Raw genomic sequence first — 11907 nt, 5'->3', positions numbered from 1 at the left:
CTATGCCTCAGGTGACAATAGTACAGCAGTAATACTATATGTTATTTGAATAATTGACTTTAACATTGTTTTTTCAGACAAAGAAGTATGTGTAATTAGCCTGTTTCTTAAATATCTGCAAATATATTATGATATTTTTATCCTTTAGAAGAGTCCAAACGTACATAGAGCATGAAGACATTGTGCTGTGCATGTATGGATATTTTTATATTCATTTGATTTAGATGATGAAAGTCAAGGAACAGACGACAGTGCCTCTAAACTATTTTAAACACAATGCTTGTAACTGTTCATAGACAAAAAGAAACCTGAGCTGGAAACAACAACTATCTCTTGATCAATATTGAAATTTGACCCAGAATTTGAAACTGGTATAAATGCAGCAGTGTGGAAGTTTGTAATTATATTACAAGCAACAGCTCACATTCATTAAAAGAACCGTTAGTGTATTTCACGTTTTATACTACTAGTGGTAAAAGTAAACGTTAACACTTTACAATAACAGTACATAAATAATGATGTGTTAATATTTAAACTAAACATGACTTATTATGAGATAATGGTGAGTTAATGCACATGCTAATCATATAACTTTAACATGAGTCACATGAGTTGATGTGTGAATAACGGCTACCTTAATTATGTGTTAGTACGTACTTGTTTGTTAATTAATGTATTAATTACCACATTAGATTATGCTCAATTTAAGCATCATGAACTCATGATATGTTAATGTATAAGTATGTCATGACTTTACTTGGAGGGCCATATCATCATTAACCCATTTTTAACTACTCATGAACTCCGTCTAGTCTAGTGCTCGTCCGTCTATTGTGTTAACACTGAATAACAAAAGAAAAGTGTTCTTTCACATCAACATGAACAGTTTAAACACAGGAGTTCATGAGTAGTTAAGGATGAGTAACTGGTGATGTGCCCCTCCAAGTAAAGTCGTGACATAATTATACATTAAAAGCTTATAAGTTCATGATGGTTACATTTAGCTCAAATTTAGGTGTTAATTAATACATTTATTTATAATATGTAGTAACAAGTAATAAGGGTAGTGGTTATTCACACATGAACTCATGTAACTCATGTTAGTTAAAGTTAGTTTATGATTAGCGCATGCATTAAATCACCATTAATTCAAAATAACATAATGTTTGCTTCACATTTTAATACATCATTATTCATGTCCTGTTATTGTAAAGTGTTGACAAGAAAACATTATATAAATAACATTCCTTAGTGTCTTTCAACAGGTGCAAATTTGGCATCACAGCTTGTTGAAACTACTTGAAAAAAAAAGCACCTACAATCCTGAGAGAACACGAAGAGACAAATATCTACTGTATATTTCCTCAAAAAGGTTTCTTTTTAAGTTTCTGTCTGTTACCTTGTAGAGCACAGGTGTCAAACTCAGTTCCTGGAGGGCCACAGCTCTGCACAGTTTAGTTCCAACCCTAATTAAACACACCTGATCAAACTTATTGAGTCCTTCAGGCTTGTCTGAAGCCTACAGGTAATTGTATTGAAGTAGGGTCGAACCTAAACTGTTCAAGGCTGTAGCCCTCCTGGAAGTCAGTTTGACACCCTTGTTGTAGAGAAACATGGAAACATAAATTTAATAAGTTATACGTTTAAATAAATGATACATTTAAGAAAAACATTATAAATTATTCAATAATAAGTTAATTCAATAAATAAACTTAACAACAGTGTGAAGTTTGTCAATGTTTGTGTTTAAGCCATTTCTGTAACTTTATATTTTATTACTTTTTTTTCAGCTTTCAATCTTTCAGCTGACTATCAGATTTGTCTTTTTTCCATTCAGGTTTTTAGTGCTTCAGTCTTTTCTGGATCAGTTTCAATGCATTCCTCACACATAATGTGACATGAGTACTTTACATTGGTCTGGAAGGACTTGCCGCAGGAATGTGCTTGGAGCATTTGTAATGCCTTGAGGCAACACCTGAACTCAAAGAAACATTATCCACAAACAAATGGCATTTTGGGCTTATCCGCTTCCTTCATTCCAGCCACTAACTATAACTTGAGTAGGGGACTTTTTTATTGCTTCTTTGAACTCATTTTCTATGATACCTACCTGGTATGCAGCATGGCATAGTAACTTAGTTGGAAGGCAAAAGAGGGTTTTTTTTTTTACTCATCAATCATCTTTCTGTGTTTACTTTCCTGTAATTTACTGTTTAAAATCAAAAATGAAAGTTGTTTAGGTTAGCATCAATATGTTAGTGTTAAGGTTATCTATAATATAGTGTGCTACGAAACAGTGACAACATTTGCATTTAGGAGATTAAAAACACTTTAAGATTTAGGTTTGTCACTTTTGGCAAAAATTTGTACAAAATTCTGGCAACATTTTTTTTTCACCTCATATAGATCTCATAAATTTTTCTGACCAATCAAATTTTCTCTAGTGTTTTATATATCCAGGCCTTCAAGACACTATTGCTGATGGTGAAATTGGTCATTTATTCACAATTTATTTACTATAATAAATGGTAGTCAAACTGTGTTGATGTTTGGGCTGGGTTGTATTCTACACTCTCAGGAATAAAGGTACAGGAGCTGTCTCTGGGGCAGAACTATTTTAATAAGTAAATATTTGTGCCTGAAGGGTCCATAATGGTACCTCAAAGGTACTTTTTAGGTACATTTGGGTACTAATATGCACCTTTGAGGTACCATTGTGAACTCTTTGTGTGAACAAATATGTATCTTTTGAATAGGTACTGCCCCAGTGACAGCTCCTGTACCTGTATTTCTGAGTGTAGAAAGGAGGTTATGTGACATACCCATGCAAGTTTAAGAGTAAGTAAATACCCTTAAATTAAAGCTGGCAATCATTTCATTTCAAATTGATTGTGTAAGTGCATAGAGCCAAAAATTTTGAATTGTGTCGATGTGCAAATATTTATGGACCTAACTGTAAGTAGACATACATTATAGATGTTTTTATATACAAATGAATGTTTTTCAAATTACAGTTAATTAAACTTGAACTTAATTAATGAACCTTTTGAACCCTCAACAGTTCAGTTTAGTTCAGTTCTTTTATAATATAAATCAGTGTGTGTAAATAAAGTTTGTTGTGTGTAAAAATAAGCTGTATCCAATCAGTTTCAAATAAGACAATTACCCAAAATGCTTTATCGGTTGGTTCCCAGCCAACTCAGATGCTCTGGTTGACCATATTCGAGCTGCACAATTAATCGAAAAAAGATCGCGATCTCGATTCGACCCCCTAGACGAGCTTAATCCAGCATTTCTACGATTTTGCCCATCATATTCTCAAGTTCAGGAGAGAAGCAAAGGCGGCTGCATGAGTCTTTTCATTGTTTCACATACATTGCTCAGCCACATGGACACCTCCAAATGATGTTGAAAGAGTCACATACTGTATTTATAAGGTATAATTCACCTAAAAATGTCATTTTTGTCTTCATATAATGCTATATTCGCAGCCGGGAGATCACACGTGACGTGAGCTGCTGACCTTGAGCTGTTTCCACAGAGAGGGCGGGCGCGCAACCTACTTAATGATACTTTAGTGAACAGAACCTGCTTAGGCTGTGAGTAACAGGTAATAAAGTTGTAAATAATATTCAGTTTGTGGCACAGAGTGATCGTTTGTGAGCCGCTCGCGAAGTATGAACTATAGCACGAAGTATAGCAGTGAAAATGAAACCGAAAGCGAGCACATCATTTAAATAATCATATTGCATTTTAGAGTTATGATTACGACAAGCATTTGATATGTTTTTTCTTTCATAGTGAACACAGAGTTGTGCATGAAAATAAATGTTTACAGTGTCAGTATAACTACTCTAGCCTATATAATGTTGATTTTACCAGTGAATTAAATGGTCTAATAATGTTGTCAATGACAGATTGCAAGCATAGGCCTATATCTCAAACATAATTCTACATCAGAATCATTATAAGCAGAATAGAATTATTTATAGAAACCAGTAGACCTACACATAATATTATTATTGTTGTTTTTTACCATATGTTTGAGAAAAAAACAATAATAATTGCCGACTCATATTGAATCGTGAGAAAATCGTGATCTTTATTTTACGCCAAAAATCGGGATTCTCATTTTAACCAGAATCGTGCAGCTCTAATATGTGTATATATATATATATATATATATATATATATATATATATATATATATATATATATATATATATATATAGCCACTGAATGCATGGTCAAAAAAATCTACTGCAGTTCAAACCGAGCATCAGAAGGGGGAAGAAAGGTGATTTAAGGGACTTTAAACGTGGCATGGTTGTTGGTCCAAGACGGGCTGGTCTGAGTATTTCAGAAACTGCTGATCTACTGGGATTTTCATGCACAACCATCTCTAGGGTTTACAGACAATGGTCCAAAAAAAGAGAAAATATCCAGCGAGCGGCAGTTCTGTGGGTGCAAATGCAATGTTGATGCCAGAGGTCAGTGGAAATGGCCAGACTGGTTCAAGCTGATAGCAAGGTAACAGTAACTCAAATAACCACTCGTTACGACCGAGTTATGCAGAAGAGCATCCCTGAATGCACAACAAAAGAACCACACCAGTTGCCACTTCTGTCAGTTAAAAACAGGAAACTGAGACTACAATTTGCAAGGGCTCACCAAAATTGGACAATAGAAGATTGGAAAAATGTTGTCTGGTCTGATGAGTCTCAATTTCTGCTGCGACATTCGGATGGCAGGGTCAGAATTGGACGTCAACAACATGAAAGCATGGATCCATCCTGCCTTGTAGCAACAGTTCAAGCTGGTGGTGGTGGTGTAATAGTGTGGGGGATATTTTCTAGGCACCAAAATATCCAATTTACAACCTTTCATTTAATTATTATTTACATTCATTCAGTCCCTTTATTAATCTGGGGTCACCACAGCGGAAAGAACCGCCAACTTATCCAGCATATGTTTTACGTAGCGGATGCCCTTAGCTGCAACCCATCACTGAAAAACATCCATACACTCTCATTCACACACATACACTACAGACAATTTTAGCTTACCCAATTCACCTATAGCACATGTCTTTGGACTTATGGGGGAAACCGCAGCACCCGGAGGAAACCTACGCAAACGTGGGGAGAACATGCAAACTCCACACAGAAATGCCAACTGACCCAGTCGAGGCACGAACCAGCGACCTTCTTGCTGTGAGGCGACAGCACTACCTAATGTGCCACCACGTCGCCCTATTATTATTTTAAAAGAATATAATAATTTTAAGTTTACATTGAATTGTGTATAACTATTCTCCTAAACACAAAACAACATGCATTTGTAAGTGAAAGAAACCTCTACGCATTCTGCATCTCTCCTAATGCTGCTGTTTGATGTAAATTTTTAACATTTTCATTTTATAATTTCAAAAATAAAGCGAAAGAAAAAACTTAAATAAAATGAAACAAACAATCTCAAACTGCCATTTGGGGCACTATATCTGCCAGTCATACAGCATAATACACATGCGCTCTCACTTGTTTATTTTTTATTTTCGGGATTAGTCAAATTTAGATGTGTGGTTTCAGCAACCAGATCCATTTAGACATGAGCAGTGTCTGGGCAGAAAAAAAAATCCATGGAATGACCAGATGTAAACAGCCCTTTAAGGAAGACATCCAATATGTAGCTTATGTTGGTATGCCTCCAGGAACAGGGTTACATTCTACTTGTTCATTGACATCTACCTAAAAGCATAATTATGTTTTCTATGAAAGTGTTTTTCCTCCTCAGATTGAGTGTCCCATTCATTTTTGTCACATTATATTACATACTCCACTGAATTCAGAGACTCACTTACATATCTTAAACAAATGTAATGTCAGTGATCTTGTTTTGTCTCAAGATGCACACCAGTAATGTGTTTCCTTAATTTTTATATATATGCTGCCAAAATAGCCTAATTTTCCTTAGAAGACCTACAGTGCCTTAGTAAAACTAAATAACCGTACAAACTAGGCATGGGCCGGTATAAGATTTATGATAACCTTGGATAAAAATACCACGGTTTCATGGTATCACGGTACTGTGCTCACTGCTCTAAAATATATTCTTTTTAAATGTCTGGGTAATAAACAAAAACCATTTTCCTCTGTGAACACAATATATTTTATGTTTTGAAAGATTTATAATATTTTGAAGCAGTAAACATGTCTGGCTAAATAATTCAAATTAATCATTGACTTCTGCTGTCTTCATTTGTTTCAAAAACACTGATTTCTTTACAATTTAAAACAGCATCTTTGTATATATTTTCTGCTGGAGATACTGTTGTCCTAAAAAAAAGTAATTAATAAAAAATCCTATACATACCTTAGGAACGGTATTACAGAAAATTTTGGTGGTTTTAAAACCTTGACTTTTCCAAACCGCAGTATACCTTGAAAACAATTATCGTCCCATGCCTAGTACAAACAGACACATACAGAATGCTAAGTACTTGCAGCCATTCAGATGTGTTAGTGGATAGTTTAAAGAGTGCTTATTTTAGAACAACTAATTGTGTACAATTTATATTTCCATGCTTAATAAATTATAGTAACATGACTTTTTGTGCACTTACGTACTTTTTGTGCTAAATTGGAACAACTTCAAGCATGCTTGGAAAGTGTAAATTCATTACATCAGGATCAGACCTGGACAATTTGCTGCCCTATAGCCAAGATTTGACCTGGTGCCCCTTGTCTCACAGACCATTCAATAATAATTGAGTGCAAACATTCATTCATTCATTTTCCTTTGGCTCAGTCCCTTTATTCATCAGGGGTCGCCACAGCAGAATGAACCGCAAACTTATCCAGCATATGTTTTACACAGCAAATGCCCTTCCAGCTGCAACCCAGTACTGAGAAACACCCATACACACTCATTCACACACACAGTCAAACATTACGGCCAATTTAGTTTATTCAATTCACCTATAACGCGTGTCTTTGGACTGTGGGGGAAACCAGAGCACTCAAAGGAAACCCAAACAAACACAGGGAGAACATAAAAACTCCACACAGAAACGCCAACTGACCAAGCCAGGACTCGATCCAGCAACTTTCTTGCTGTGATGCAAAAGTGCTAATTAAATAATATTTCTAATGAATCAAAGAAGCATTGACTTTCATCATTTCTTTGCCTACTTTGATTTAAAATTTGGGTTGGGTGGGTAATAGCACACCACCTTTTTTTAGCACAACACCACTGATTGGCACCCTCATTAAATCTCATTAAACATGCCAACTAAACTTGCTTCTAAATATCGGCATATGCTGGTGATTGAAATAGTGAAAGTCATTTACATTTATCAAAAACCTCTATTACTTTCTTGTGTAGAACTCAAGATTGAACAATGAATTCATTCATTCATTTTCTTTTCGGCTTAGTCCCTTTATTAATCAGGGGTAGCCACAGCAGAATGAACCACCAACTTATCCAGCATGTTTTACGTAGCGGATTCCCTTTCAGCCACAACTCAACACTGGGAAACACCCATACACTCTTGTATTCACACTCATACTCTACGGCTGGATTACCTCAATTAATTCTCCTATAGCACATGTCTTTGGATGGTGGGGGAAACCGGAGCACCCGGAGGAAACCTACAAGAACACGGGGAGAACATGCACACAGATATACCATCTGACCTAGCCTGGGCTCGAACCAGTGACCTTCTTGCTCTAAGGCAATAATGCTACCCACTAGGTCACCATGTCGCCTGAACAATGAAGTGTTTGATAAATTGAAAAAAAGTTGATTCTGTTAAAAAAAACTGCAGAAAGATTAGTTTAGATTCAGGGTTATCAAGTAGCACTTGTTCAACCTGAATAAGGACTTCAGCCTGCCAGAAAAGGGCTTAAAATGCCATTAAGGTAATGATTAAATACTGACATAATTAGATGTGAATGATGATTAATGACTAATGATATGAAAAGGCTTAGCACGACATTCAGAACGGAATTCAAAAGGCAAAAGTAGCCTACCTAAATACAGTAACTATGGAAAATTCCTGATGTTTTTGCTGATAAATGTTTGATATTAATGCATGACGCTTGATATATGAGTATCATTTCTGTTTGTTTCCTCTTTAGTCTTCAAAGGTTCATCATTAAATCTGAAGAAGCAAACTGAGCAAAGCAGCTTTTCCTCAAGAAGTTTTCCTATCTTTGTATACCTATGCATAGTGAAAAAATAAGAGTTCAGTACATGGCAAAATGGCTCAATATAAATGTAGATACACTTAAAAATAAATAAATATATGTATTAATGTTATACTCTCAAAATTCAGCCTAGCACGTGCAAATTAATGATCCCTTCTGGCAATGGATGATTAAGAATGTGACCTAAATTACATGCAAATAATGTGCACATGGATCTGTCTATTCTGTGTTCTGATTGGCCCTTTTTCCACCAGGGTTTTATGCTCACTGAATTTACATGACAACGAGGAAACATTGGTGTTTACGGTTATGGTACAGTGGTATTTGTTAACACGGTAATTGCTTAAAATGTTTTTGTATGGTTCAAATGTGATTACAAATACACATTAATCAGAGATGGCAAAAGCACACACGTCCTTTACTCAAGATGAACTACATATACTTATGTTTAAAATGGCTCTGGTAAAGGTTGAAGTACTGACCACACTTTTGAACTCAATTAAAAGAAAAGAAGTATGGCCTCAAACATGTAAATGGTACTCATTACTATTTCCTGTTTTAGTTTCACGCTGGTAACTAGAAAGCACACCATATTTCTTACATTTATACAAAATAATTGATGTTTCTAATTTTGAAATTAAAATTGAATGCTTCACACACTCAGCATTCAGTGGGTAGTTTTGCTGCCTTTAGATCAATAACAACAGCTACCATTCATGTTCATGTACACTAAATTAATATTGTGTAGGCCTTTATCGGAACAAATAATAAACCTCTTTAATTTAACTATTTAGTCCCAAACTTTTTTTTCTTTTGCTATAACAAATACTTCACCTATTTTACTATTTGTTTTGGCATTAGGCTAAGGCTGCTTCATTATCCTCGACGCTCTCATGAATATCCGGTCATGAATGCTGTTAATACATGTATCCTATGCAAAAAATACAAATAAAAAAACACACAGGCACAATTACAACCTCAAAAAAAATTTGCATGATCTTTTTCACATGATAAACTCCAGATCCTTTGAACTATTATTTTATTCATAAATCACCCATATATTTTTTTGAAAAATAAAACTGTATAAATTCTGTATTTAAAAATAGGAACTCATTGGAAATAAACAAAAATGAATCTCAATGCATAAAGGATTCATAATTTATTAGATTTTTGTAGGCTACTAACTGTACAATACTTACAAAAAAGCACATACTGTAGGTTTGAAACGTCATTAGGGACAGAACATAAAGTTTGGTCTCATTTATAAAGTAGCCAGACAAGAAGCAAAGTGGGAGAGATTCAGGCTTATCACGTTCAAAAGGGCTAAACAGTGTTTAAAATGCCATCAAGTAATGCGTAAATACTGACATAATTAGGTGTGAATGATGATTAATGACTAATGATATGAAATGGCTTAGCAACTGAATTCAAAAGGCACATGTGACGTACCTAAATACAGTAATTATGTAAAATACCGGATGTTTTGGCTGATTAATTCTTTACTAAAATGCACGCTTGATATGTGAGAATCATTTCTGTTCGTTTTCTCTTCAGTCTTCAAATGTACAACATTGAATCCTAAGAAGCAAACTGAGCAAAGCAGCTTTTCCTCAAGAGGTTTATTTGTTTGGACATAGGTATTAATTCTATAAAGAAAATCTGAGTATACACAAGAATAGCCAAATAATAAGAGTTCAGTACATGGCAAAATGTTTTAATATGAATTCAGCCTTGCACATGGATATTAATTATCCCTTTTGGCAATAGATGACTTAGAACTTGACCTAAATTACATGCAAATATTATGGACATACTCTGTTCATCAGAATTTACATGACGACAAGGAAACATTGGTGTTTACGATTCACGGTATGGTTTGGTAAGGTAACTGTAAGCACGGTAATTGCTTAAAAATGTTTTGTATGGTAATTATTTACTGGTTAAACCAGTAAATAATCGAGTTAAACCATTGCTGGTTTGTAATTAAAGAAGAATGAGTTCAAACGTGAGAATAATAATTACAAATAGGCCTACACATTAATCAAGGAAAAGCTATAGTATTGTCAGATTAAATTGAATGAATAGAGCCTAGGCCAATTTTAAGGGGCATATAAATGGGTATTCCACCCTAATTTTGGATTGAAAGATACATATTTTAATTGTTATATGATAATAGAATTTAATCACATAATATTTATGACCTTGGATTAGAAGTTGTACATTTGCGTATTTTAAAACAATAATGTATTTAGGTTTGAGTGATTTTATAGTACTTTTCCAAATATATTAAAATGTTTTTCATTATATCATCATCACCTTTTCAAAGGCTGAAGGATGTAAATATGCTTGTATACACTTTAATTACAAATGTTTTAAATGGGCTTTCAATGCATTTGACATGATTTATAACCTTCTGAAAGTAGTAATAAACTGAATTGCAAGGATAAAAACCTATTCTTAAAATTTGTACAAAATTATACTACAACCTCGGTTTATTTAACTGTGTGCTTTTCATGCATTGTCACAAAGTTCATTTTCAATGCATAATTAAATTATTAAAAATAAATATTATTTTAAAAAATTTATAATAATTAATATAATTAAAAAATAAACTTTACATTTAATTAAAGTATATTTTTCAAAAATACAAAATTACAATTATTTTAAAGTATTACTTTTTATATTTATAAGTTTTTGGTTAGTGTATTTGCAATGTACTGCAATGTACAACTTAGTATATTTTTTCCCACAAGGGTTCAATTGTCCTAGCATGGAAGAAGTGTATTTTAATGACACTTTTAGTTAAATTAAATTACACCTTAAGTTCATTTCAGTGTTACCTATATAATAGAATTTTAATAAAAGTATAACAGAAATGCATAATTACACTTAAATTAATTGCAATTGTTATGTTATTAAAGTTATAAAGTGTACATTGAATATTCTGTTTATTTAAAAAAATAATAATTGTAAATGCCTAAGTTGTACTTAAGTATACTTAAAATAGTTCCTCTTTACACAACAAAGTATATTTAACATATCTTTATTTGGACCCCAGCACTACGTTCAGACAACTAAAATACACTAAATACAACATTTCTCATTCCAATTTAGCAAACTTGCATTCCACAAATACACTTAGTTATATTAAAGTACATACGGATAAATTAGAACGTAATGTGTCATATAATGCAGTGTTTCTCAACCTCGTTCCTGGAGGACCACCAACATTGCATGTTTTGAATGTCTCCTTTGTCTGTCACACCTATTACAGGCCTTTCAGTCTCTGCTGATGAGCTGATGATCTGAATCAGGTGTATTTGGTTAAGGAGACATAGAAAATATGCGACTATGCGACATAGAATATTATGCAATACATAAATTGCAATCGGAGCAGCAGCAAAGCGGTTGTATACTGTGTTACTGTTACATTGTTTCTGTGTGTCCTGGAAAAGGTGAGAGGTGGATTCCAATGCAGTATAAGGGTGGAGATCTGAGGGTCACGATACGATTCAAAAACAATGTTTCCTTTTTCTTCTGCTGTATATTTAAATCTTTTCAACTTTACATTTTAACCAGAATTAGAGTTTCTATGCTTGTGTTTAATGCTCGGAATCTCTGTATGCCAGTAAAGGCATCTTAACAACTATTTATTTTATTAAAGAATTATACAGGATGAACAAGCTCTTATGCCATGATT

This window comes from Danio aesculapii, chromosome 18 (genome assembly GCF_903798145.1).
Source record: "Danio aesculapii chromosome 18, fDanAes4.1, whole genome shotgun sequence".
Taxonomy (NCBI): domain Eukaryota; kingdom Metazoa; phylum Chordata; class Actinopteri; order Cypriniformes; family Danionidae; genus Danio; species Danio aesculapii.
Note: the sequence above shows the minus strand (reverse complement) of the source record.